This window comes from Hetaerina americana, unplaced genomic scaffold (genome assembly GCF_022747635.1).
Source record: "Hetaerina americana unplaced genomic scaffold, ioHetAmer1.1.p SCAF_9, whole genome shotgun sequence".
Taxonomy (NCBI): domain Eukaryota; kingdom Metazoa; phylum Arthropoda; class Insecta; order Odonata; family Calopterygidae; genus Hetaerina; species Hetaerina americana.
In genome coordinates, this window is record NW_027287538.1 from 80,536,118 (window position 1) to 80,560,117 (window position 24,000).

Below are 24,000 nucleotides of genomic sequence, written 5' to 3' on the forward strand. Positions count from 1 at the left end.
GTTTCCGTCGTGTAGCAGCAAAGTTGGTGCCAAAAGACCTCAATTTCATGCAAAAAAGAGACCGTGTTGACGTCGCAAAAGACATGATTTGCGAGGCTGAATCCGATCCCACATTCATCAAAAGTATCATTACTGGAGACGAGACGTGGGTTTATGAGTACGACACGCAATCCAGACATCAGGCAAGTGAATGGCGTTCACCAAATGAGCCGAGACCAAAAAAACCACGTCGTTTTCAGTCAAAAAAGAAGGCAATGCTGACGGTTGTCATGGATTACAACGGTGTAGTGCATCATGAATTTTTGCCAGAAGGCCAGACAGTAAACAAAGAGTATTATTTGGGCGTTATGAGACGTTTGCGTGAAGCAATTCGCCGAAAGAGACCAGAAATGTGGGCAGAAAACTCGTGGATTTTGCACCATGATAACGCACCGTCGCACAGTGCTATCATTATTCGTAATTTTTTGACGAAAAATGCAACAAATACCATCCAACAGCCACCGAATTCACCTGATTTGGCTCCCTGTGACTTCTTTCTGTTCAATCGAGTTAAAAAACCATTACGGGGAACGCGTTTTAGCAGCCGAGAGGAAGTAATGGAAAAATCGCAGGAAGCACTGATGGACATACCGAAAACCGAATATAAAAAATGTTTCGAGGATTGGATCAAGCGCTGGCATAAGTGTGTTGCAGTCGATGGGGATTACTTTGAAGGGGACAATATAGATTTAGATGAATAAACTTGTATTTTTAATTTTCTGAATAAATTCCGGGAAATTTTTGATGAAGGTAGCATATACATATATATATAAATATACATAAACACGCATGTGCACTTACAGCGTGCAGCAGTATAACTAGCTGATTTGAGGAAAATGTTAATAAAAAAATAATGCCGCCGCATTGTAGATATACGATATGTCGATATTTTTTGATATCGTGAAAGATCCCGGGAATTTGTATGTAAATCCAGAGAGCGCACCTTAATTAAGGTCTTGCTGGGGAAAATGAAAGATTCTCAGGATACGGAAGCAGAGTCCGAGATTTTATCGAGAAAGGGCGAGGGAAGGTGGCCGCGCCATGACCAAAACGCCAAGTTCGAGGCCATCTGATCGCTTAGGAGCTTGTTCATATACACGGTTGAGTACTTGTTAACTATTTCGCTCAAAGTGAAAAGCAAGCAAGCATTTTGATTGGATTGAGCAACTGCTACGATGCGGATTCAAATCGAGGCGAAACTCACTCACCGCGGTTGATGAAGGTCGATTGACCTCGCCTCCCGGTTTTAGCCAGGGAAACTCTCCCCTCTTCAGATTCTAGGGCTTGATTGTTGACTTTTTACCATGAAAAGCAAATAAGGAATCACCCTCACTCGCTGAATTCCTAAATGGCTTTAGAAAGTAATGTTTAAGTATTATCAACTCCGAATAAAGGGTTATTTACATTGATATGAAGTACAAATTGTGTTGTCTAAATATCTATAAGGGTGCCAGGTTTTAGGGCATGTATTATTTTTGAAATTAAAAAACGTGTACTTTGTAAACAGGAGTAAGAAGATGTTTCCTCTCTAATGAAATACGAATTCGACGTGTACAAATGGGGTTAATCATTAAAAAGTGGTTTTAAATGAAGGTAATGCTATTGAATGATTTTTTAACTCGGTTAAATGCCTAATGAAATATTAATTACTATTTTCCGTAACAAATGATTAAATGCTACTCTTTCATGTTTTATCTTGATGGCGGTTGGCAAGTGACGACGGGTAGCACTCCAAATAGCTGCCACTGGAGGGAGGTGTGTTACATCCACTTTTAAATGCTTTTAATTACTTGTATGCCTTTCAACATTTGTTTTGATAAACGAAAAATATAACATAAGTAAGAGACGTATGTATGCTTTGTAAAAATCCGCTGACATTTTTCAATAAAATATTCCCCGGGAAGTTAACAAAATTAAATCTTATGAACCGATGATGTTAAACATGTACATTCCCTCTTCCGTAGCTTTTCTATCGTAAAAAGTGTTACAAAACCAAAAACAAGTCGCTAAGTTCTTAACGGGGATTATTGCTTGTGCAAAATCGGTGCGTTTTCTCTATTTCAGCATCAGAAATAAAAAAAAAATGTTACTCTCTTCGTGTTTACTCAATCAAAAGTTAGTTCAAGCTTCAAATACCCAATTGCGTTAATTAGCATAAGTCACATTAGTAAGCATACATTAATAAAATATACTATTTAGAATGCATTTATGAATGGTGAAGACCTAATGAGTGAATACGATAGGAATTAGTATAAAAAATAAAGACTCGTAAAGAAAATGAGTTTATTATAGGCCCCATTTTTTATAACTGCTGGTTTATCAATTTATTTATTAGTATCAAATAAGCCATGTGAAATGGATTTATTTGTCGCCATTGAACGGAGGGGTCTACCTGGCATGCCCCAATCTTAAGTAGAAGAATTATTCCACACCGATGCGGATGGCTGAGGTGGGGCTGGTTGCGCGATACGACCCGTGTCAGTTGTCAGCGGGCCGTTACAGTGTTCGGATCGATGCAAGACACCCCTGTTCGAGTGTCGCGTCAAGAATTACCGAGGTCAAGTTTCATGCACTCGTAAAATCGGGTTCCAAGACCATAACCATTGTTAAGGAGACCTATAGAGAGTGAGAAATCTATGCTACAAGGAATGGTCTATCGCTGTCACAAGATGTTGCGGGAGGGTAGGGAGGAGGTTGACGACGAGAAACGCCTCGGACGTGCATCTACGGCCCAGTCCGACGAAAATGTGCAAAAGGTGAATCGAGGCATGCTCGATTCCGATCAATGCCAGGGTGTCAGAATGTTAGCAGAAGAGTGCAATATTCTAGGAGCATGTTTACGGAAGAGTTATCCATGAGAAAGCTGGGTGCGAAGATAGTCCTCAAGGTGCTGTGAGAAATCGGAAGGCTCCTCGCCTCACAATCTCGCCCCATCTACTGGATCCCGCCCCAACCACCCTGCGGCCCCGACTTGGCACCGCAGGGCTTCTTTCTCGTTCACGGGAATAAAGAGGAGCTTGAAATGCAACCGTTTTTGAATGCTGGATGTCGCCAAAGACACCGTGACAAAGTCCCTGGACACGAGAACTCCGTCGGCGCCTTCCAGGGAGCGAACCGCGACTGGCAGAGACGCTGGCATTGGTGCTAACTACGCACGAGGGTGCTATTTTGAAGAATTTTAGTCATTTGTACTTTGATATGTAATAAAAAGTTTTCCTAGGATTTATTCTATTACATTTTGGGACAGACTCTGTGCGTCATTCATGCAATGGAAAAAATAATAAAGTCAGGCAACTCGAGTATTTTTGTGTGCTCTTCCTATTTTGGATGTGAATATCATTGAGAATATTTTGAAGGACCATCATGGTGGCACAAATGTAGACGTTCTCTGACTTCTTAAATCCATGAATGATAATTAGCTGCACAAAGGCGAGGAAGCAAAACCACACGATGGATTTTTTGAATTGATTACACACTTGATCGGCATGCACATACATGTATATGGGCGAAAATATACCTGCCCACTTGTGATCGAAAGGCTCATCTTTGAACGGGGTAGTTGTTTCTGTCCTCCAATGAAGTACATGCCGTAAGAAATAGAGAGACATTTTAAAGTAGATTATCAGCTCATTTCGGGTTGAAAAAGCAGTCAACCAAAGAAATCACTCTACAATTTCAATCAATTCTTTCTTCAACGCATAGGCCATTGATTACTTAGTAAATTTATTTGTCAACAATAGGAATAATTTCAATCAGTGTGGTAATTAACTAAGTGGTCTAGTTCCACTGCTTAAATTTTAAAGAATTTTCATATTTTTCATAGTAAATAAATGAGCTGAACCCCGCTCCACCGCTTCAAATCTAGAGGAAAGCATTGCAATTGGAGATAACGTGTCCACGCATGCGGCGCATTAAATTTGAAAATTTGATTTGTGATCCTTGGGCAGGAATGAACCCGTGTTTTGGTAGGCGGGCATGAGTAATAATAATATAGTATCCAAAGTAATGTCTATGGTAATATTGATCAGTGAAATGGATGTTGATTGGTGCCAGGGTACCAGGAGGAATCCAGTTTCCTTCGCATAAACCCCATGGCGTGGGATAAGTCTTGAGGTGATTCACGGGAGGCAAATTCGGTTCGTTTGGATTGTGGCAACTAATTCGTTCGTAGACTGAGATTTTCTTCGTGTAGTTGGAATGAGGTCGTATCATTATAATTAGATGCGAATTGGTGCCATTAGAAGTTCCCATTTCGAGTGTGCGGGGGCGCCGCCCTCTGCGTCATTCGTCTTCTAGGAACTGTTGAGCATCCCACAACATCCATAGTGGGCCTTCAATTCATCCATCTCCGCCCATTTCTCCATTCCTTCTTATTCAATTCTTTGTAGTCGATCGGAATGGAGGACTGCCGGCGTGAGACCCCAACCCTCGTGAAGATCCGGCGGGGGATGGGGGGGGGGAGGGAGGACTCCGGAAAAGGGGAGGGCACCCGTTATCCGTTTGACTCGAATTTGATAGATTGATTTACTTCCCTCATCCCCTCCCCGGGCCTTCCCCTCCCTCGCCCCCCTTCCCCGCTTCCACTCAGGCCATTTCTCACATCCCTTGGTCGTGTTATGATGACAGGGGGGAGATGTTGGCGAGGAGGGTGGCGCCGTTTCTTCTTCTTACGTCGAAATTAAGAAAGGAAAGAAAACTTTTCTCCCTCTCCTGGGTGATGTGAAAATTCCTGGCCAGTGTCTCTCGAACGAGTAAAAGTGAAGACATGCGAGGAGACGGTGAGAGAAAGCGCGGTCAATCGCCGTGCGGAGGGACCGCGCGGTGAGGGCGGAGGTATTTGACAAGTCTTCACTCGACCGTCGGTATTGTTTCCTTCCCCGCTCTTGCGGAACCTCTCCGAGAAGAACTTGTTTGAAGTGACCATTTTCAGGCTAAATCGGAAGTCGAAGCATTTGTTTCAAGATTTAAATGAGAAACACACATTTTCATTCCAATTGTTTACGCGCAAGTCGTGAAAATAAATAAAGTCTCACATTAGGATCCGTGTTTTTTGATCCCGTTTGAAAAGAAAACTTGTCAGAAGGGGCGTGGGAGTTTGGGGGTAGAGTGCTGGGCTACATTAAAATCATAAGTTTTGTTAATTACCACAGTATATTTCATTTTCCGCTCATGACGAATATTTTTGCTAGAAGCAAAAATAAATGTACTTTTAAAATTCTTTGAATAGGCTCATTTAATTTGAAAAGTATGCACTTTGTAAGTTCCGATGAAATGGACTCGTATTTCAAACGACCGGTTTCCTCGAACAATCAACATCGTGAAGTCAATCATCACGGTCACGTGATGATGTCGACTGTTTGTTGGTCGCTCATTTTGAATAAAATTCATGGCAACTGACGAAATTATTATTTTTTGCATATTTCATCAGCACGTTCCATAAGGTTTTACCGAGTACCTAAGAATTTCACGGGCTCATTTCGGCCTTCGCCCTGGAAGTGGTGGCACTGATCGAAAATCGTACTGACATAGGCCTTACACACATTTCCCCGGGGGAATTTATTGTAATTCATAAGATGGAAGAGAAAGGGGAAGACGTCGAGTTCTGGACATGCTCCCTCCGACATGTTTACTTTCCCTCGGCGAGGAGGCAACGAGGCCACTTCGGCTGCTCGATTTGCGGCGATCCATCAAATATTTAGTCCGTGCTTGAAGTTTAGGAAACAATTTTATTCGAAGAGTTTTTTCGTAATTGCCGTTAACACGTGTACCTACAATGTGATAATTACTCTAATATTCTAATATTTTTTAACTGAAAGAAAAGTAATTAAAAAATAATAACCATAAATATTTCGCAGATGAAAAAATAGTAATTTTGTGAATTCACTGAAAATGTATTACTATACGACCAGGGTTTCGATGTTCTACGTCACCTTCACGTTGAATGTCGAAACCCGGATCGCATCGCAATACTTTTTCTGTTAAATAACAAAGTTACTGCTTTTTTCATTTCCAATATGAATCGATTCCATAAAGTTACGTCGGAAACCATCATTCATAAAAATTGCCATGAGGTATATTGCCAAACTCCAACAAGAAATGCAGTATGAGTTAATATCATGAAAGCGTCCCATTCCATCGCCACTTCGTCATATGGCAAAGAGGTACATTAAAGCATTTTAGAACGCATGGGTTTCATCGTCAACATTTTCGTTGGCTTTGGACATAATTTCTTAGAATTTAACATTGTTTTCACGCAGCTTTTCACGCCTTTAACCACTCATTCAAATTTTTTGTCTTCATATTTGGTAACATATATATATATATATATATATATATATATATATATATATATATATATATATATATATATATATATACATACATGTATATAAATACACACACACGAGAGTTGCTATTTATATTTCCAGCTTAATAATGAAAAGACCGTAATTTTTTGTTGAAAATGTCTTTATTGTTTTGCTAAGTATTCTCCAAGATAATCAGTACACTCTCGCACCCATTTTCGTAACACTTTTTCCACTCCGATGCATTCAAAAACCGAAAAATGGTTTTTGAATACATCAACGGCTTCCTCAGGCACCGAAAAACGTTGGCCACGCAATTTTTTCTTGATAAACGGGAATGAAAAGAAGTCATTTGGTGCTAAATGGGGATCGAGATGTTGCGGTGGCTATCGCACTGGCTTCCCACCCAGAGGGCCCGGGTTCAAATCCCGGCGGTGTTGAATATTTTTCAGAGGTATCTCGATCCCTACTTGAGGTGCTTTGTGGAGGGCACTTTGAGTGAGTACGCCGTGTGTCGGATGGGACGTTAAGCTGTGGACCCCTTGGCACCTTTCGTTAAGAGTAGGCTAATGCCGACGCCGGGTTTCTCTCCACCCTTCATCCTTTCGTCAATCCCTTATGGCGCGAATGATCTTAGCTGTCGGTTGCCTATCCTAAATACTACGACTTGGTGCTAAATCAGGGTCGTAAGGAGGATCATCAACTGGACGTTTTGGCCAGTCAATTAGGTAGTTGGTTCAGCTGATCTGTGAGAGCTTGCATTGTCATTATGAAGAATGATCCTTCGGTGTCGCTTCTTTTTCCAAATTTCACCTCGCCCTTGTGGCAAACAAATGCTCGTGTACCATTCAGAATTCACGGTTTTACGTTGCTCTAACGGTACGGTTGCCACTTGTCCAGTTATTCCGAAGAAACAAGCGATCATTTGCTTCGCGCACGAATGACTTCTGTCCGATTTGGCTCGTCTCGGAAGACCCATACAGTGGAGTGCTGTTTTGTTTCGGACTTATACGCATAGATTCGTCACCGGTGTAGAAGTAATGCATTACTTCTCTATCTTCCGATGAAGACGGAGCAGAATTCCGTCAAAATTATCAAGAAATGAAGTGTGAGTGATCTTTTTATGTGTTTCCCTATTGTTTGTTCTTCCATCGCTCCAGCCATCGTGTTCCCTTCAGTTCTATCCCTCTCTTCCTTGATCAAGGTGGCTACGACCACCGAAAATTCGAAAGTTGGTGAGTCTCTTTTTTGTGTGTTTCTGTGTGTTTTGGTCTGTGTCCACTAGTGCTAAGTGTTGTACATTATAAATAAATAATATATATATATATATATATATATATATACAATGGGCTGACACAATAGAACACAAATAGAAAAGAATAGCAACATTTAAAAGAACACTCACACGATGATATACTAAAAATCTATACACTTGGAAATGTTGGAAAAGTGTTTCGGCAACGATTCTCTAAAAAAACGGTCGTTTACCAGTGGCACGAGCGGTTCAGAAGTGGTCGTGAGTCAATCGAAGATGATGAACGCAGTGGCAGACCATCGACATCGAAAGTCGGTGAAAAAATTGATAAAGTAAAAGAAATGTTGGTCAATAACCGCAAATTAACCATCAGAGAAATAGCGGAGGACTTGAACATTGCCTATGGATCCACCCAAGACATTGTGGTTAATGATTTGGGTTTCCGTCGTGTAGCAGCAAAGTACCTCAATTTCATGCAAAAAAGAGACCGTGTTGACGTCGCAAAAGACATGATTTGCGAGGCTGAATCCGATCCCACATTCATCAAAAGGATCATTACTGGAGACGAGACGTGGGTTTATGAGTACGACACGCAATCCAGACATCAGGCAAGTGAATGGCGTTCACCAAATGAGCCGAGACCAAAAAAACCACGTCGTTTTCAGTCAAAAAAGAAGGCAATGCTGACGGTTTTCATGGATTACAACGGTGTAGTGCATCATGAATTTTTGCCAGAAGGCCAGACAGTAAACAAAGAGTATTATTTGGGCGTTATGAGACGTTTGCGTGAAGCAATTCGCCGAAAGAGACCAGAAATGTGGGCAGAAAACTCGTGGATTTTGCACCATGATAACGCACCGTCGCACAGTGCTATCATTATTCGTAATTTTTTGACGAAAAATGCAACAAATACCATCCAACAGCCACCGAATTCACCTGATTTGGCTCCCTGTGACTTCTTTCTGTTCAATCGAGTTAAAAAACCATTACGGGGAACGCGTTTTAGCAGCCGAGAGGAAGTAATGGAAAAATCGCAGGAAGCACTGATGGACATACCGAAAACCGAATATAAAAAATGTTTCGAGGATTGGATCAAGCGCTGGCATAAGTGTGTTGCAGTCGATGGGGATTACTTTGAAGGGGACAATATAGATTTAGATGAATAAACTTGTATTTTTAATTTTCTGAATAAATTCCGGGAACCTTTTGATCAAGGTAGTATATATATATATATATATATATATATATATATATATATATATATATATAATTTTTTATATACTCACGCTGAATCATTAGTGAGCTCAGTTTTTAAGAAATATTTGACTATTAAAATGATTTTATATATTAAATTCAAAGTTTTGGATAAAATTCTCAGGAGATAATAAATTTATTTTCTATTTCCTTATGATGTTTCATGAGAAGTCAATCGAGATATGCCCTAAGCTATCTTCAATCGCCAAAGTGAAATCCACTGGTACGAAAAATAGCCTCATATCCAGAGAAACTTGCAAATTACATATAATTTGGTATATATTTTAAATGAGGAGAAATTTAAGAACAAGGGTTTTTCTACGATGCAAAACTTTCAAAGATTTGGTGACAATGGGCATACTAATCGAAATATCACCGCTTCTTTCATCACGAGAATAGCCATCCATACAAAATGCTGCAATTTTCAAACAGAAATATTTTTTAATCTTTTCAATTGGTGTGATTATCCGGTAGTGGGAGGACGTGGCGTCGATTCGATTCTTCACGACTCACTCTAAATGTGCAAAAGGCAGTCGTGGATCGTATGGCCCGCCCACTGAAAAAAATGAAAATGTTTTATTCCAGTGTGCTTGCGGCTGTCTTCCGTCTCGGAAATTAATTGGCCCAAAAAATTATGATTCCAGGGCGAAGAGGTATTGGGGGTGTCAACCGTCCGTGTAAGGCACGCCCGATAACAGCAAGCATTCATTATTATTTGCCGCCGGCATATAAATAACACGCTTAAAGGGTCGGCCATTTTTGTAGTTTAAGTTGAAGTGGATTTGTCCGTGAGGGTGGAAGATTTCGCCGTTGTGGCGCCGTTGGTGCAGCGGTGGAGCGAAATGAAGAGTAATGGCCCCCCCGCGTGCCCTGTCTCCCTGCGGCACCCCTCCCCGCGCGCCCCCTGCGGTCACCGGGCTCCCCGTATAAATATTCGCGAGGAGCAACAAGGCAGGGCCTTCTTTAAGGACGAACGCCTCCTGCTCCAAAACGCCACCCAATGGGATTGCTCCCGAGTGATCCGGTGTTTAAAGAGGCTGCATCTTTTTGTGCAAAACATTCTGGTACTCGCAGACTAGTTGCTCTCTTCATCTGGAGCTGAACAGCCGCAGTGAGCTCTAAAAATCTCCTTATTTATAATTTACTCCAACTCATTTCCTTACCTTGAAAGCCTTTAATCTGGGCACGTATGGTTGAGGGTCTGAGCCTGGAATTCTGCCCGAAAGTTACGAATGAAAAATCAAAATATCACGCAACCATTCATGAAATAGTATGCAGCTATTTTAAGAAAAAACAGTTAATTTTATTTCTAATGTACACGAATTTGTTCAAAAAATGGAGGTGGATTGTTTTCCATTGAAATTCACTGCCAATTGCTCGATGAGTACGAATGAACTAAGGATTACTCTCTCGCCATGCCTTCAAAACACACTCTGTGAAATACATTCGCTTTTTCCCAATTTTCTGGTGGAAAACACAGGTTAAATGGAAATATATTTGATTAAGAGTAAATGGGTGGTCTTTTAATATGTACTTCCGAATTAATAAAAAAAATCGGGGAATAGAAAACCAAACTTTGTTATCCAACGGCTATTTTCTAAATTCAGAATTATTTTCGCAAGCACCTATGCCTCGAACTAGTCCAAAACTGCAGCCAACGTGTTTAGTATGTTAATCTGCTCGATTTAGGTAGGGCGTGCATTCTATTTTAGGTTCGTTGTGTGCAAACATGCTAAAAGCAGTGTTGCATCTATGCGTATGTATGCGTATTATGCTGAGAAATATTCTGCAGGAGGCATTGACAAAATATTGTATGAAATATTGCATCTCATCAAAATTCGCTTCTGTGTCATTTAAGAATCATTGTGATTCGAATGTTTAAAATAATGCAGGAATCATAAGTGAATATCTGTGGGATAAATCTTTTGACTTTTGAATGTTATTCTGTTTCCGTTATCTGTGCGCTGCTCGATTTGGCGTTCCATTCAGGAAGATCGGATCTCAGATTTAGATGCGAGTGCAAAAGGCCCTCCGTTTCGAATATCTGCATGCGGTCATCGCTTCCCTTGGGCCTGACCCTACGGTTCTCCGTTAGTGTGGAGTTCGCTGTTTATGTTGATCTCCGCAGCAGCAATTGGGCTGATCTCTCCGTCTCTTTCGAATGAACCCATATATAATACTGTCTCGAAGTGAAAGAACTCCATGTAATTGTCGTGGGTGGTACGAATTTTAGAATTATTTCTTCATAAATACCATATAGTAATACCAAGTTTAGCGAATTTCATGTAAACGGTGCAACTAGATTTTCGTGCTCTCAAAGCTCTACCCACACGCCTCTTGGGAAGCCGTTTGTCAGTCATCATTGGAACCAGAAACCTATGAGGTATATCAACGAGACATAATATTTATAATATCAATACATTTGCTGAACATATATCGGTGGCGAGTTGGGAAATATGCTGTTGACGTGTCCGGCATTTTATTAATTAGCATCATTTAAGACCGAAAGGAAAAGTTGCAATTTCAGAGGCCAATGGAACTAAAAGTTGGGAGATGAAAATGGCCTGTTTTCCTTGTTATAATTTTCCTTGACCACAACACGCTTAAATTTCACTTTGCTCGAATTTTTTTTAAATGAATAATATGTTAACTTATTCATGATATTAGATTCAACACTTTCATCTTTATTTTTAATGAGAATGTAGCAGTCTTCCGTCGTACATCGTATAAAATTTACGCTCCTGATATATGCATACAAAACTCATGTGAAAGTCTGACGGATATGATTCATAATACACTAATTTACACCAAAATAGCACTGATAAGTGCACACAAAAACACCAAATCACAAAAGCAATAAGAAACTCACACGCATTCCCAATTTTCGGTGGCGAAAACGTCTTTCGCAAGATGGACCTGAGGACTGCCCTCAGTTCCTTCTCTTCGTTGAGAAAGGTGGTTATTGCCACCGAAAATTCGGAATACGTGTGCTCTTATATTGTTAATTTCTGTTTTTGTTTAAAGATATTATTATTAGGTAATTTACCGGTCAAGGTAGGTTTTTGGGTCGACACAGCTACTAAATAAATATTTTGTGACTCCTAACAAAACACAAAATCCAGTATCCTACTATGCATCAGGTCCCTCTTCATCCTTGAGTACTTTCTTCCCCCTTCATCCCGTCCAACATCCCTATCCTGTTCCTCCCTTTCCTCTTTTGCCTAACATTATCACCTCAATGACAGTTTTCAACATCCCGCTGGCAGTCAATACCCCCTTCATCCACTTTTCCTGCCTCCATAGGATTTCTCCCAAATAACCCCTCTATTCGCCCACCAAACCAAGTACTTCCTTATTTGTTTTCTTCTCTCTCCATTTCACCTTCTCCATTCTTCTCCACACCCACATTTCAAAAGCATCCAGTCTACGTCTATCCTCCTTTTTCAATGAACACGTTTCCGCGCCGTACATAGCTACGCTGCATATCAAAGTTTTTACGAGTCTTTTCTTAATATCCTTATTCAACGTCCCTGGCATCAACTCCCTCCTCCTTGTAAAAGCCTCTTTGCCTAGCGCAATTCTTCTCCTTACGTCCCTACCACTTTGACCGTGTTGGCCCAAAACACTTTCGAGATACGTAAACTGTTCTACCAACTCCAGTTTTTGCCCTTCTATTTTAATGTTTAGCTTAGCCTTTTTCTTTCTAGAAAATCGCATAACCTTTGTTTTATTCATATTGATTCTCATCCAATACCTGTCGCACTGAATTTCCAATTCACTCAGCGATGCTTGCAACCCCTTGGCTGACTGACAGCTAAAGCTTGGTCATCAGCGAACGTAACTGATTTTATGGATTCCCCGTCCACTCCATTCCTACCTCCAGTTTTTTCCATGCCTCTTTAATCATTTCCTCTGCATACTGGTCGAACAGCAACGGTGATAATGGGCAACCCTGCCTTACACCTCTTCCTGACACTGGCCATTCGGACTCAGGTGCCGGATCAGCCTCCTGTACCTCCAATCTATTCCTATTTTCTGCAATATACTCATTTGTTTTTCCCAATTCACTCTATCAAACGCTTTTTCGAAATCTACGAAACAGGCAAATACCTCCTGGTTGTATTCTATATTCATCTCGAGTAATAATCTCACTTTATGCAATGGATATCACGCGTACCTCTTCCCTTCTTAAACCCAAACCTATCATCCCCTAAGTAATAATTTGCCCTACTCTCTATCCTTTTGATTATGATCTTGGGAACAACTTTAGCTACGTGGGATATCAAACTTATTGTCCTGTTGTCTTCACATGGTGTAGCCTTTACCTTTTCCGGAATAGGAACTAAAATTGATTTCACAAAGTCTTCCGGCCAGATTCCTTCCTCTTAGATATTGCGAATCAGCACACATAGCCTCTTTCTCCCACATCTTCCCAAACATTTTAGTAGTTCCGCAGGAATTATCCACCCCCACGGCCTTATTTAGTTTCATATCCCTCATTGCCGTTCTATCTCATCGTCGAGTATTCGTGGACCTAAGCTATCTTCCTCTTCGTCATGCTCCTTTAAGATATATTAAAATAATTATGCATATACACACAAACACACACACACAAATATATATACACACGTATATATTGTGTTGAGTTGGGAGGAGATGGAAGGGGACTTTTAGAATGAGGGTAAATTATAGAAACGGAAGGAGGATGAAAACATTTGAAGATTGGGGTTATTAGTGTCTAATATTATTACCTGGTTCATTCCAGGAATCAAGGAGCCAGAAAAACGCCTGCCCTAATATTTTCAGCTGGAGTAGAGGGGAAGAAGGGGGGAAGGATTCTAGAAGGGAGACACGATAGCATTTATTAAAGGGAGTTTTATGTGCAAAGGCGTGTTTTGGAATAGGGAGTATCCCAATCAGGGATTCTTGCATCAGGCGCGGTGGTTCTTGATTCTTATATTGCGGGGTGAGGTTCATAGTCCAATATAAAAGAGAGGGCATAGTCGGCACTTATGGAGATAAACTATATTGCTCGATATATTCGATGTTTCAAGGCTTAACTATGTAGAAATTCACTGTCACTGAAGTAAACAAAAACGAAGTAAGCTACATCACTGGAAGTACATGAGGAGTAGTGAATTTGTTGGAGAGAAAAGTGGGGAGAGGAATGCGGTTTGGGTTTTGAAAATAGGACATGTTTTGCATCAAGGTTTATAGCAGGGTATGGAAGTGGCTTTGGAACGGGGTGTGATTCAAGGAGTAGATTTATTGATTGGAGGAGAGTTGATACGTTGAAGGGGAGTTTGAAAGTAATGGAGGAGCATTTAGGAAAAAGTTGGTGGTTGAGTTATGGCTTGTGAGGATACGGCAGAGGTTTTTTAGGATTCATCTGAGAGAATTTAGGCCAGGGAAATATGTGGAATAAATTGTAATAGGGTAAGTTTCTTCGGTGGAGGAAGGTTTGGGAGTATATGCATATCTTCGGATTGTTTTATTTAGGAGGTATATGGATTTGCCTTATCACATGTACATTTGCCTTATCACACATACTGGTCCCAAAATGGTAAAATAATGGTGAAAATTTATAAACGTTGGAATATTTACAAATTGTAGGGCGCTAGTTTTTATAAGTCATTATCCTTCTTTGTATTCATCTGCACTTAAGTGATATAGTGCAAGCGGTGAGGGGGGTTTGCCTAGAAGTGTTAGAATACCATCTGAGCACCCTTGAGTCTTCGTCTCATCCACATTTATATCTCACTCTGCCAGTTGTAAGCAAGGTATTTTAATTGATATTATGGCCATACTAACAAATCTGTCTTTTACGTGTTGTAAATAAATTGTTTGATAAATCGTATCATGCAAACGATAAATATAATTGAAATTGGTGACCATTTGACATTAACCATGTTTCCGAAAGTTTTGATTATACTGTTTTAAAACAAGTTGAACTGTTATTTAGCTTCAAACAGCATTAAAACAAAATTTATAATGCTTCATCAACTAGAATGTTTTATTTTTTACATGTCCGCTGATCATGGTGGATGATGAGTGCTATTGATATTCTCGTACTCTGCACGAAAAAATATGTTTGAATATTTCAATTCTTTTCTCTGATTACTTCAGAAAAATAAATACTTGGTTATTCCACATATATTTTTTTATTAAACACGACCCGGGTTTTGACTAACAAAGTCATCATCAGGTAAAGTACAGAAAGATACAGATCTTTATATAGTAGACAGAAAAGAGGAGGGGGAAGGTGTTTGAGAAGTGGGAGGAGTGGAAAGAGAAGGGAAACGATTGTGCATGTTTGGGGGGGGGAGAAGGGCTGTGGAACAGAGGGAGGTTCAGAAGGGGGGAACGGGAGGAATAATTAACTTATGATGACTATTCCTTGAAATTTTCAACCGTTCCAAGGCATCTAATCTTAAGCCTTTTTTCTCTATATGTAGAATTGTGGTGACAAAGTCACTGGAGTGGTTGTTTTCTAAAAGTTGTTGGGAAAAATTGGAAAAAATATTTCCGTTTTTAAAACAGGCGTAGTGTTCCCTTGCACGATCACTGAATTACCTCCCGGTTTGCCCAATGTAGAAGGCTGAGCACTCATAGCACAATGGATAAACTCCACTCCTTTCCATTATGGGAATTTGGTCTTTGCAGTTTGATAAAAGGTTCCCTAAGTTGGCTCTATTATAGAAGGTTTCATAATATATCTATTATATAGGTTATATTCATTATATATCTATTTTAGGGCTCTATTATATAGGTTTCATATTGTTTTCTGCAGAGGATCTGGTGACTTTACGGAATAAATTCCCCAGAAAGAGAATTCTTTTCCACTTCGAGACGTCTTTTTTGGGGGTTGATTTGAAAATTGATTTGACCGCTATTTTCTTTCATTTTTTTCGATAAAATTTGTCGACTTATTGGGAGCAAAAGCCGTTATTTTCAGCTGTCATTTTAATTATATTAAGTTCTTTTTGGGTATTTTGTGGAGACAAAGGAATGCTAGTCAAACGGTGGTATTTATACCAAGTATTTATTTTTCTGAAATGAATCGCTTCCACAAAGTTACGCCCGAAACCATTCTGTTCTGAGTACTTGTCAATGACCTACTTTGATGTGGCATGATAGTGCTTTTTATTTTTTTATATATGAATAAGACCTGTCTTAAATTTACTTTAGTAATTATTGCTAATTTTTCCATTGCATGTGCATAAATATATTTATTTATTACTCTTAGACCACATTGAGTAGTTTTTGGATGGAAACAGATTGAACAACGACAAATTTACTTGTCTATTCTAACAAAACACAACCTTCATCCGACATTGCATTAAACTGTTATTCATTAACGCCTCACTTCCAGCTCCCCTCTTCCCCTCCAATCCATTCCATTCCGTCTTGTCTTCGCGCCCCTTGCGCCAAACGTTCCCCCTCTATCACACTTTTCAGCCCGCCATTGCGAAACCAAATGCTCTGGACCTTGACACTTTCCTACCTCCTTTTTTGTTATCCCGACAATCCCCTCTCCTCTCCCACTATGCCCAGTACTTCCTCGATTGCTCCCCTTTTTACCAGCAATACCTTCTCCATCATTCTCAACACCCTGGTTAAAAAATGCCAAATGATTTCCAAATATGCTCGACAACGCATTGATGGACTGGATAACTGTAGCTTTATGTTACGAAATCCCCGCCCACTTTCATTCCTACCTCCAGTTCTTCCCATGCCTCTTTGAACATTTCCTCCTCCTATGCGTTGAACAGCAGAGGTTATGGTGGACACCCTTGCACCTCTTCCCGACACTGCCCATCCGGGCTCTCCGTTCCTCACTCGCACCTGAGCAGTCTGAGGCATGCAGAGGTTGCGGATTAGCCCAAACCCCTCCAACCTATTCCTTATATCAAAAAATCTTATTCTCCTTCGTTTTATATAAGTGGTTCAGAAAACCTTTAGTTAATCTTGATAATGATCTCATATACTGGGTGTATTTCTAAGTGGAGTGAAGAATTTGAATGATAATACTCATGGTTTGTAAAGAAAGTGTCAAGAAAAGTTTAGTAAAAATATATTTATTTCGGATGTTGCTACAATGCATCAAAATTCTTCAAAAGACTCAACATCTAATGCGGTATCGAAGAAGTACTCTCGCTCTCCATGTTGACGGTGTACTCCAGCCTTACTCCTCCGATCCAAAGTGTGCCCGCCCCCGTCAATGGTCATCGGAATCAATCCTCCCAGCATCGAGCACCCGCCTGCCGCCCCTCTTTTGCCCCAAGGGGCGGCTGTGGATTCCCTTCCCCGCACACTTGCCATTGCGGAAATGAGCGATTTGTTCGCCTTGAACACAAACACTCCCTCACACCCCCACCCTCCCACGCATCCCATCCCCTTCCCCCCCTCATCGCGCACATCCCGATCCATCTCAAATGGCAACCGCGGCTCCCCCTCCCTCCATCACTAACCCCCCTCCCCCTCTACCCTAGTTTACGCAACGTTAAATTTCAGGCTGCTCTTGTTTTTCTTTATTTCGCCACTCATCCCCTCTCCCCGTTACCGACGCGAAGAATCGGCGGAGTTCTCATGCAGATAGGTTAACCCACCAGAAAGGGAATGAGGTTCGCTCCACTCTAATCTCATAGAGCCAGAGATTTTAATGTCGCACGTCTGTGCAGTATCCATAAATTACCTTGAGTCGAAATACTATGGCTAATTCGTGAAGTGAAATCAAATGAAACATTTGCATCACTGATTGCGATACCACATTCTTCAGTAATGAAGGATCTCAGGTTTTCCCGGCGTATGGTATTCAATAAGTTCTCTCGGCTTTCCCACCGGGTCAGGTTGCAGTACACCGACGTTTCGAAGGCTGACTCTGCCATCGTCTTCAGGGTGAAATTCAAAGCATAAAAAATCGTCACCATGCGAGCACCATATCAAGAACTCTGCAGAATTTGTCAAAATCCTACGGGATATTCGCTTGGACAACCAAGACATTTTAGCGAGCTTTGACGTCATATCGCTATTCACGAAGGTGCCGATCAAGGACACTTTGCTACTTCTCCAAGCACGGTTCGATGAGAAGACCGTCGATCTCTTCCGCCACGTCCTCACCTCGACATATTTCCTCTACATTGGCAAATTCTACGAGCAGGGGTAGGGAGTCCCCATGGGTTCTCCACTGTCACCGGCCATTGCGAACTTCTACATGGAGGACTTCGCAGAGAGAGCACTTAGAACAGCACCCTTAAGACCAAAACACTTCTTCAGGTATGTAGATGACACCTTCATCGTGTGGCCACACGGACTGGAAGCACTCACCGAATTCCTCGGCCATATGAATAGTGTCCACCCGAACATCCAGTTCACCATGGAGACTGAAAAGAATAAACGCCTGCCCTTCCTCGATATTCTGATCGAGAGAAAAAGAGGCGGCAGCTGGGCCATCAAGTCTATCGGAAACCGACCTACACTGACCTATACCTGAACGGGAGAAGTCATCATCATCCCGCACAAAAGAGAGGAGTAATCTCCACGCTCGTGCACCGAGCCACTTCAGTTTCAGACCAAGAGCACCTGGAGGCGGAAATAAAACACCTAAGGAAGAAGACGTTCCAGCAGAACTAGTATGGGACCCGGGAAATCAACATGGCCCTTAAAAGGGCCTTCACAAATCCTGAAGGTAGGAGAGAAGAGGCAGAAAAACCTGTTGCAAGAGCCTGCATCCCGTTCGTCTCTACGATTTCCAATAAAATCTCTAGGATATTAAGGAAATACAATGTGGAAACTATTCACAAACCGATAAGGAAGCTGCGATCAGTCCTTGACACGGCTAAAGACAAACGGGGATTGAAGACCTCAGGAGTGTACCGGATTCCTTGCGAGTGCGGCCAAGCATACATTGGGGAGACCGGCCGCACCATAGAAACACGCCTAAAGGAACACGAGAGGTGCATCAGGTTAATATACTCAGCGAAATCTGCGGTCGCCGAACATTGCCTCAATAGCGACCACAGAATCAACTTTACCGGCACGAAGAGGCTATGCCACGCCAACGGCTATTGGGATCGCGTGGTGAAAGAAGCCGTTGAAATCCGTCTAGGCACCAAAACTTTCAACAGAGACAACGGCTTCCAAATCAGTAACACTTGGAAGCCAGTGCTAAAGAAAATAAAGAATGCACGGGGACGCACCCGATTGGCCGTAGCGGAGCACACTAACGCTTCCGGCCAATCAGGGCACACCTGAGCCCCGGCGGAGTGTATAAATACCAGGCCTTTTTTGTCGCACCATGGACGCGGATTTCTCGATATCGCTCGTGCGTTCGACAAGGTCCTGGCATCACGGTCTCCTTTTTAAAATGCACCTTTCCGCTTTTCCTCCTCCTATCATCCAAATTATACGCAGTTTCCTCTCCGATCGCCGATTTCGGGTCTGTATGGGGGACTCTTTGTCCTCCGAAAAGAAAGCCGCCGCGGGCGTCCCGCAGGGCTCTCTCATAAGCCCGTTTTTATTCAATTTATTCGTCATCGATATGCCGTCAACGCCCCACACGTCTCACTACATGTACGCAGATGACACCGCCATTGCAGCCACGTCTCGGGTACGCACGGCGAACATTCGGCGCATCAACACGCACCTACAAAAACTTCACAACTGGACGTCAACATGGAAAATCAAGATAAACGCCGACAAAAGTACACACGTCCACTTGGCCCGACGTCGCCCACGCACTCCGCACCTCCCTATCACGCTTCATAAACATTTAATTCCTAGAGCTACCTCGCACCGCTTCCTTGGCGTCATTCTTGACGACAAGTTAACCTTCCATTCCCACCTGGACTATTGCCGAACGATAGCGATTGTCGCAAGGAATAAGCTATGCTGCCTCACCTTGACGACATCGCCACTTAGCCACCAGGACCGAATGCGCCTTTACAAGGCGATTGTTCGGCCCAAATTTCTATATGCCTGCTCGCTTTCCGCTACTCGGATAACAACATGGCGCCACCTGGAAACAATTCAGAATAAAGCTATCCGGGGTTTATTAAACATAAGCCGCAGGACGCGAATGGCCGAGGTCCGTGCCGCCCACCATCTCCCGTCTGCCGCGGATTTTATTCGCAAACAGGCCGCCACATTCCATTCGCGTCTGAAATCAGCTGGTAATTCTCTCCTCACAGATATCTGGGATTACGATATCAAGCGGAAACACATCTATACACTGCCTAAAGATATTACTCGTCTATGAGTCTTTCCTATGTCTTTTACTATTAAGTGTATTGGCACTCTCTTCGCCATTTTCCTTTTCGGTTGTCTTGAGTTCATACGTGTAAATTTTCTCTATATTGTTCAAATCCCCATGATTTTCATATGTTCCCCGAAATGTACATTCCCCCGCCTAGTTTATAAACTTAGTTTTAACCACGAGCCGTTTCCTGTCGGCTCGTCAAAACTTATATTGTTAAATATTAGGGTGTAACAATCCTGTTCCACTTAGAAGTAAGTTTCTCGCTTCTCACAAACACTCACGCATACTTTCGTCAGGTTTATTGAAATGCCAAGGGATATATTATGTAAAATGACCGGTAAAGGTGGGTTTCGCCCACCGGGACGGTGAAATTTGAGCCCGCGTAGGGCGTCAATGATCGTCGGACCGATGCTCTGAACTTCACCCTGAAGACGATGGCAGAGTCAGCCTTCAAAACGTCGGTGTACTGCAACCCTACCCAGTGGGAAACCCGAGAGAACTTCTTGAACAAATTCTTCAGGTTTACGAATCAAAGTCAAGCCCTTTATCTTTCGAGACATGGTTTTTTGAAGTTTTTCAAATACATTTTTATTTATATGCGCACAGTACCCACGCAAGGGCGTTCGGCGGGGGGTGTTAAGGCAATAGCGTCCCATGCAATATCTGGTTTCGTTTATGAATATGAAAATAAATTTGCTTATAAATACAAGCATAATTACCCGTGGACATGTACGAGACGTTCCTTTATACGTCTGTATATTGCATGAAATCATCTACGTACTAGTAAAGAGGTTTAGGGACCATGTTGTGTTCCAGTCAGAGGACTACTTCTAAATATCTCATTATTAAAAAGTGAAGTAGGGTAGGCACAAAATATTAGTAGGGTTTCGTATCGTAATAATAAAACGGCAAAGGAATTGAGCTAGAGGACGATTTTGTCCCCCTCGGTCAAACATTTATGACTAAGCATCCTCTCCAACGTCGATCGGCCTGAACATCGTGGGGGCTGCAGTTTTAAGGATTCGCTGTGCTCTGCGTTGGACGGCCGGCTCCCGGTTTCCATCTCGGGAAAAGATTAACACTTCCTTTCATCAACCTTGCTCCCGTTCAATTTGCATTCGCCACATTATTTACCAAGTGAAAAGACAACGCTTCCCGCGCCATTGCCAAGTTAGACACTTAATTGAGAACCTGCTGTTTACAAGTTGTGAGGCCGTACTCACCGTTTCCAACCTGAAATATTCTAACTTGTATTACATTCTCTTATGATCAAAATCAAGCATCCCTCTCCGATACTGCCCCTGTGCCCGTTGTTGATTCTTTAATGCTCGGGTGTACGTCCGTACGGCCCATTTCTCCCCACTTAAACGGCCTCCCTCCTTTGTCGTCCCCACCCCACCCTGCTCCTCACCCAACTCGTGGGCTCCGGGGGGGATGAGGACTCGACGCCCCCCCCGCCCCTTTCCTGCCTCCCCCACCCTCCTTAGCCACTCCATTGTTGTTCCCTCTCCGCTTCCGCCCCCGAGGCGAAGTTGAGGAAGGGGTCGGAGGAGAGCGGGGAGGGGGTTGGGGTCGATTCAGAGGTCACTGCAAGGGCGGGTGTTATCTTCCCTTCTACTGCTGCCGCCACCGCCCGCCGGGGCGAGAGGGAGGTGGAGGAGAATGGCAGGCGGCGTTTCTGCAGGGGGGCCTGCGCCCCACCAATGGATCCCTCTCTGTCCGCGATGCCTGCCGCGACACTTTCGCGCCGCCCCCTCGTCACATTGACAGTCGATCTCCTCCATTTGCCAGCAGCTGCTAGATGATATCAGTATCCCTCCGGGTTTTGTTTTTATCTCCAAACCGCCTTCGCAGAATACACCGTTTTTAAATTCAGCGATATCGATATCGTATTTGTTCTCACATCTTCATAAATTTCAATTCCGGTATCACTTGATTATGTGCAGTAATCAGGACTAAAAGGCTCTCGGGAATAAGTGATTCCCGTTTTTCTTGAGCTTTAATTTAGATTGCACTCTCAAAATACAGCGCACGCGTGAGCATGCAGATTAGGTGTTCTAGTATCCATGTTTTCAAACAAAAGCTTACGATTTAGCAAACCTTTTTAAACTCCTTTTTTCCCAAAAAGAAATAATTATATTTCTATAAGAAGTCATAAGTATATTCAACTTGCCAAATGCCAAAACGCAAGCGTGTCCATTAGGACTTTGAAAATGTTTTGTTCAGAATGGTAGTTATTCTCCAATAAATTCTTTTTTTAGTACAGTCTAAGCTGCTCGAGACTTCAGTTTATTTACATCTACATCTACATAATTTATTTAGTCGTGGTCTTTGTCAGGTAACTATTCCCACTATCCCAAAGTTGATCGAATCACTTCCTCTGATCGTCCTCACTGGACTACCGTCGCAAATAATGGTGGTTTGCTGTCTCCATTATTTCGTTTTGCAAATGATATCCACTTAGCCCTTTACCTGACATTTTCGTGTCCCAAAACTTGGCAGCTTCTTCCCTAGGTAATCCTTCGAAATACTTCCCTTCTAGCAGGTAGCTCCTCTCACTCTCTCAATTCAGAATTAGTATTCTCATGAACTTCTGTCTTCGACAATCTTGATCTTTTAAATGCCATCTCGCCTAATTGGGATGGACGACTTTCCCTCTTACATATCTCTTCGCTTCTCTTTCTCTAACTACTGCTGAGTGTATCCAACATCCATAGACAAGGGCGCTCGACAAATGAAAATGGTGCGAGGCCCGAGAGCCCTTCCTCGGGCTTCTGACTGCCTGATATTTTAAATGTTGAAAACTAGGTTGGAGATTTTGAAACTTTGGTGGTGATTTGCCTTGTTATTTGCAACCGAGAATCACGATTGCAAATCACGATCAAACGAATCACGTGAGACGGATTTTCAGGGCTTTATTATCTTTATTTAATTCAGCGAGTCGGTCTTTTAGTTTACTACTATTACACGTCGATATCTCTATTAATAATATTCTCGTAGTCAGAAGTAAACACAAGTGCCCCACAATTTGCTGAAATTATACTATTTCCCCCTCCGTCTGCTGACGGTATCCAGTCCTTGTTCCCTTACACTTCCTAGTGCACTTATAATTGCCTACGCAGTGCACTTACAATTCTGTCAACGAATTCCTAGATTTGAGCACAGAAATTTTTGACAAAAATATTAATCAAGTTTGCCATGCTTATACTATGCAATTCATGTGAGGTGTTACTTAAATAGACCGAATGAAGTACACTAGAATAGATTCATCACTTTGGTGTTATAGTTATATATCAAATCTTTATAAGGCTATGCAAAACAGAAGAGGAAAATATAGTACATAATAAACGATAATCTGACTAATATATTTAAAGGCGTGCACAAAAAAAATATTGCTGTGCAAAAATAAATACCCGAAACACCTGAAGAGCTCATAAGCAAAATACTTTTCTCCCGGGAAGAAATAGAACACAGCTCCGAGAGAGTAAGAGGAACGAAGGCCTAGAGATGGAAGGAATGCCCGTCAGAGTACTGAAGGAGCATGCTGAAGACAGCACTCAATTTTTCGCAACATTTGCGTGCACATTGATAGAAAGAGCTCCGCAGAAGGACCACTTCCTTGTGACTTCAACAAGAAAGTAATTTGCAGATTTCAAAAGTCAACGGCGGATGGTGGGCTACTCCCTAGCGATTGAGATCTTATTATATTGATGTGGTGCAAGGAATGAGGGTGGGAAATGAAAATTAGCGAATGAAAGGCCTGAAATTTTGGAAGTAAAGAAAAACAAACTCTCTGTAATAAATTACGGGACTGGATCAAACGTTTTAGAACAAGTCAAATACTATAGCGTTACACAGATATGAAATCATTTTGAGTTCAGTATCAAAGA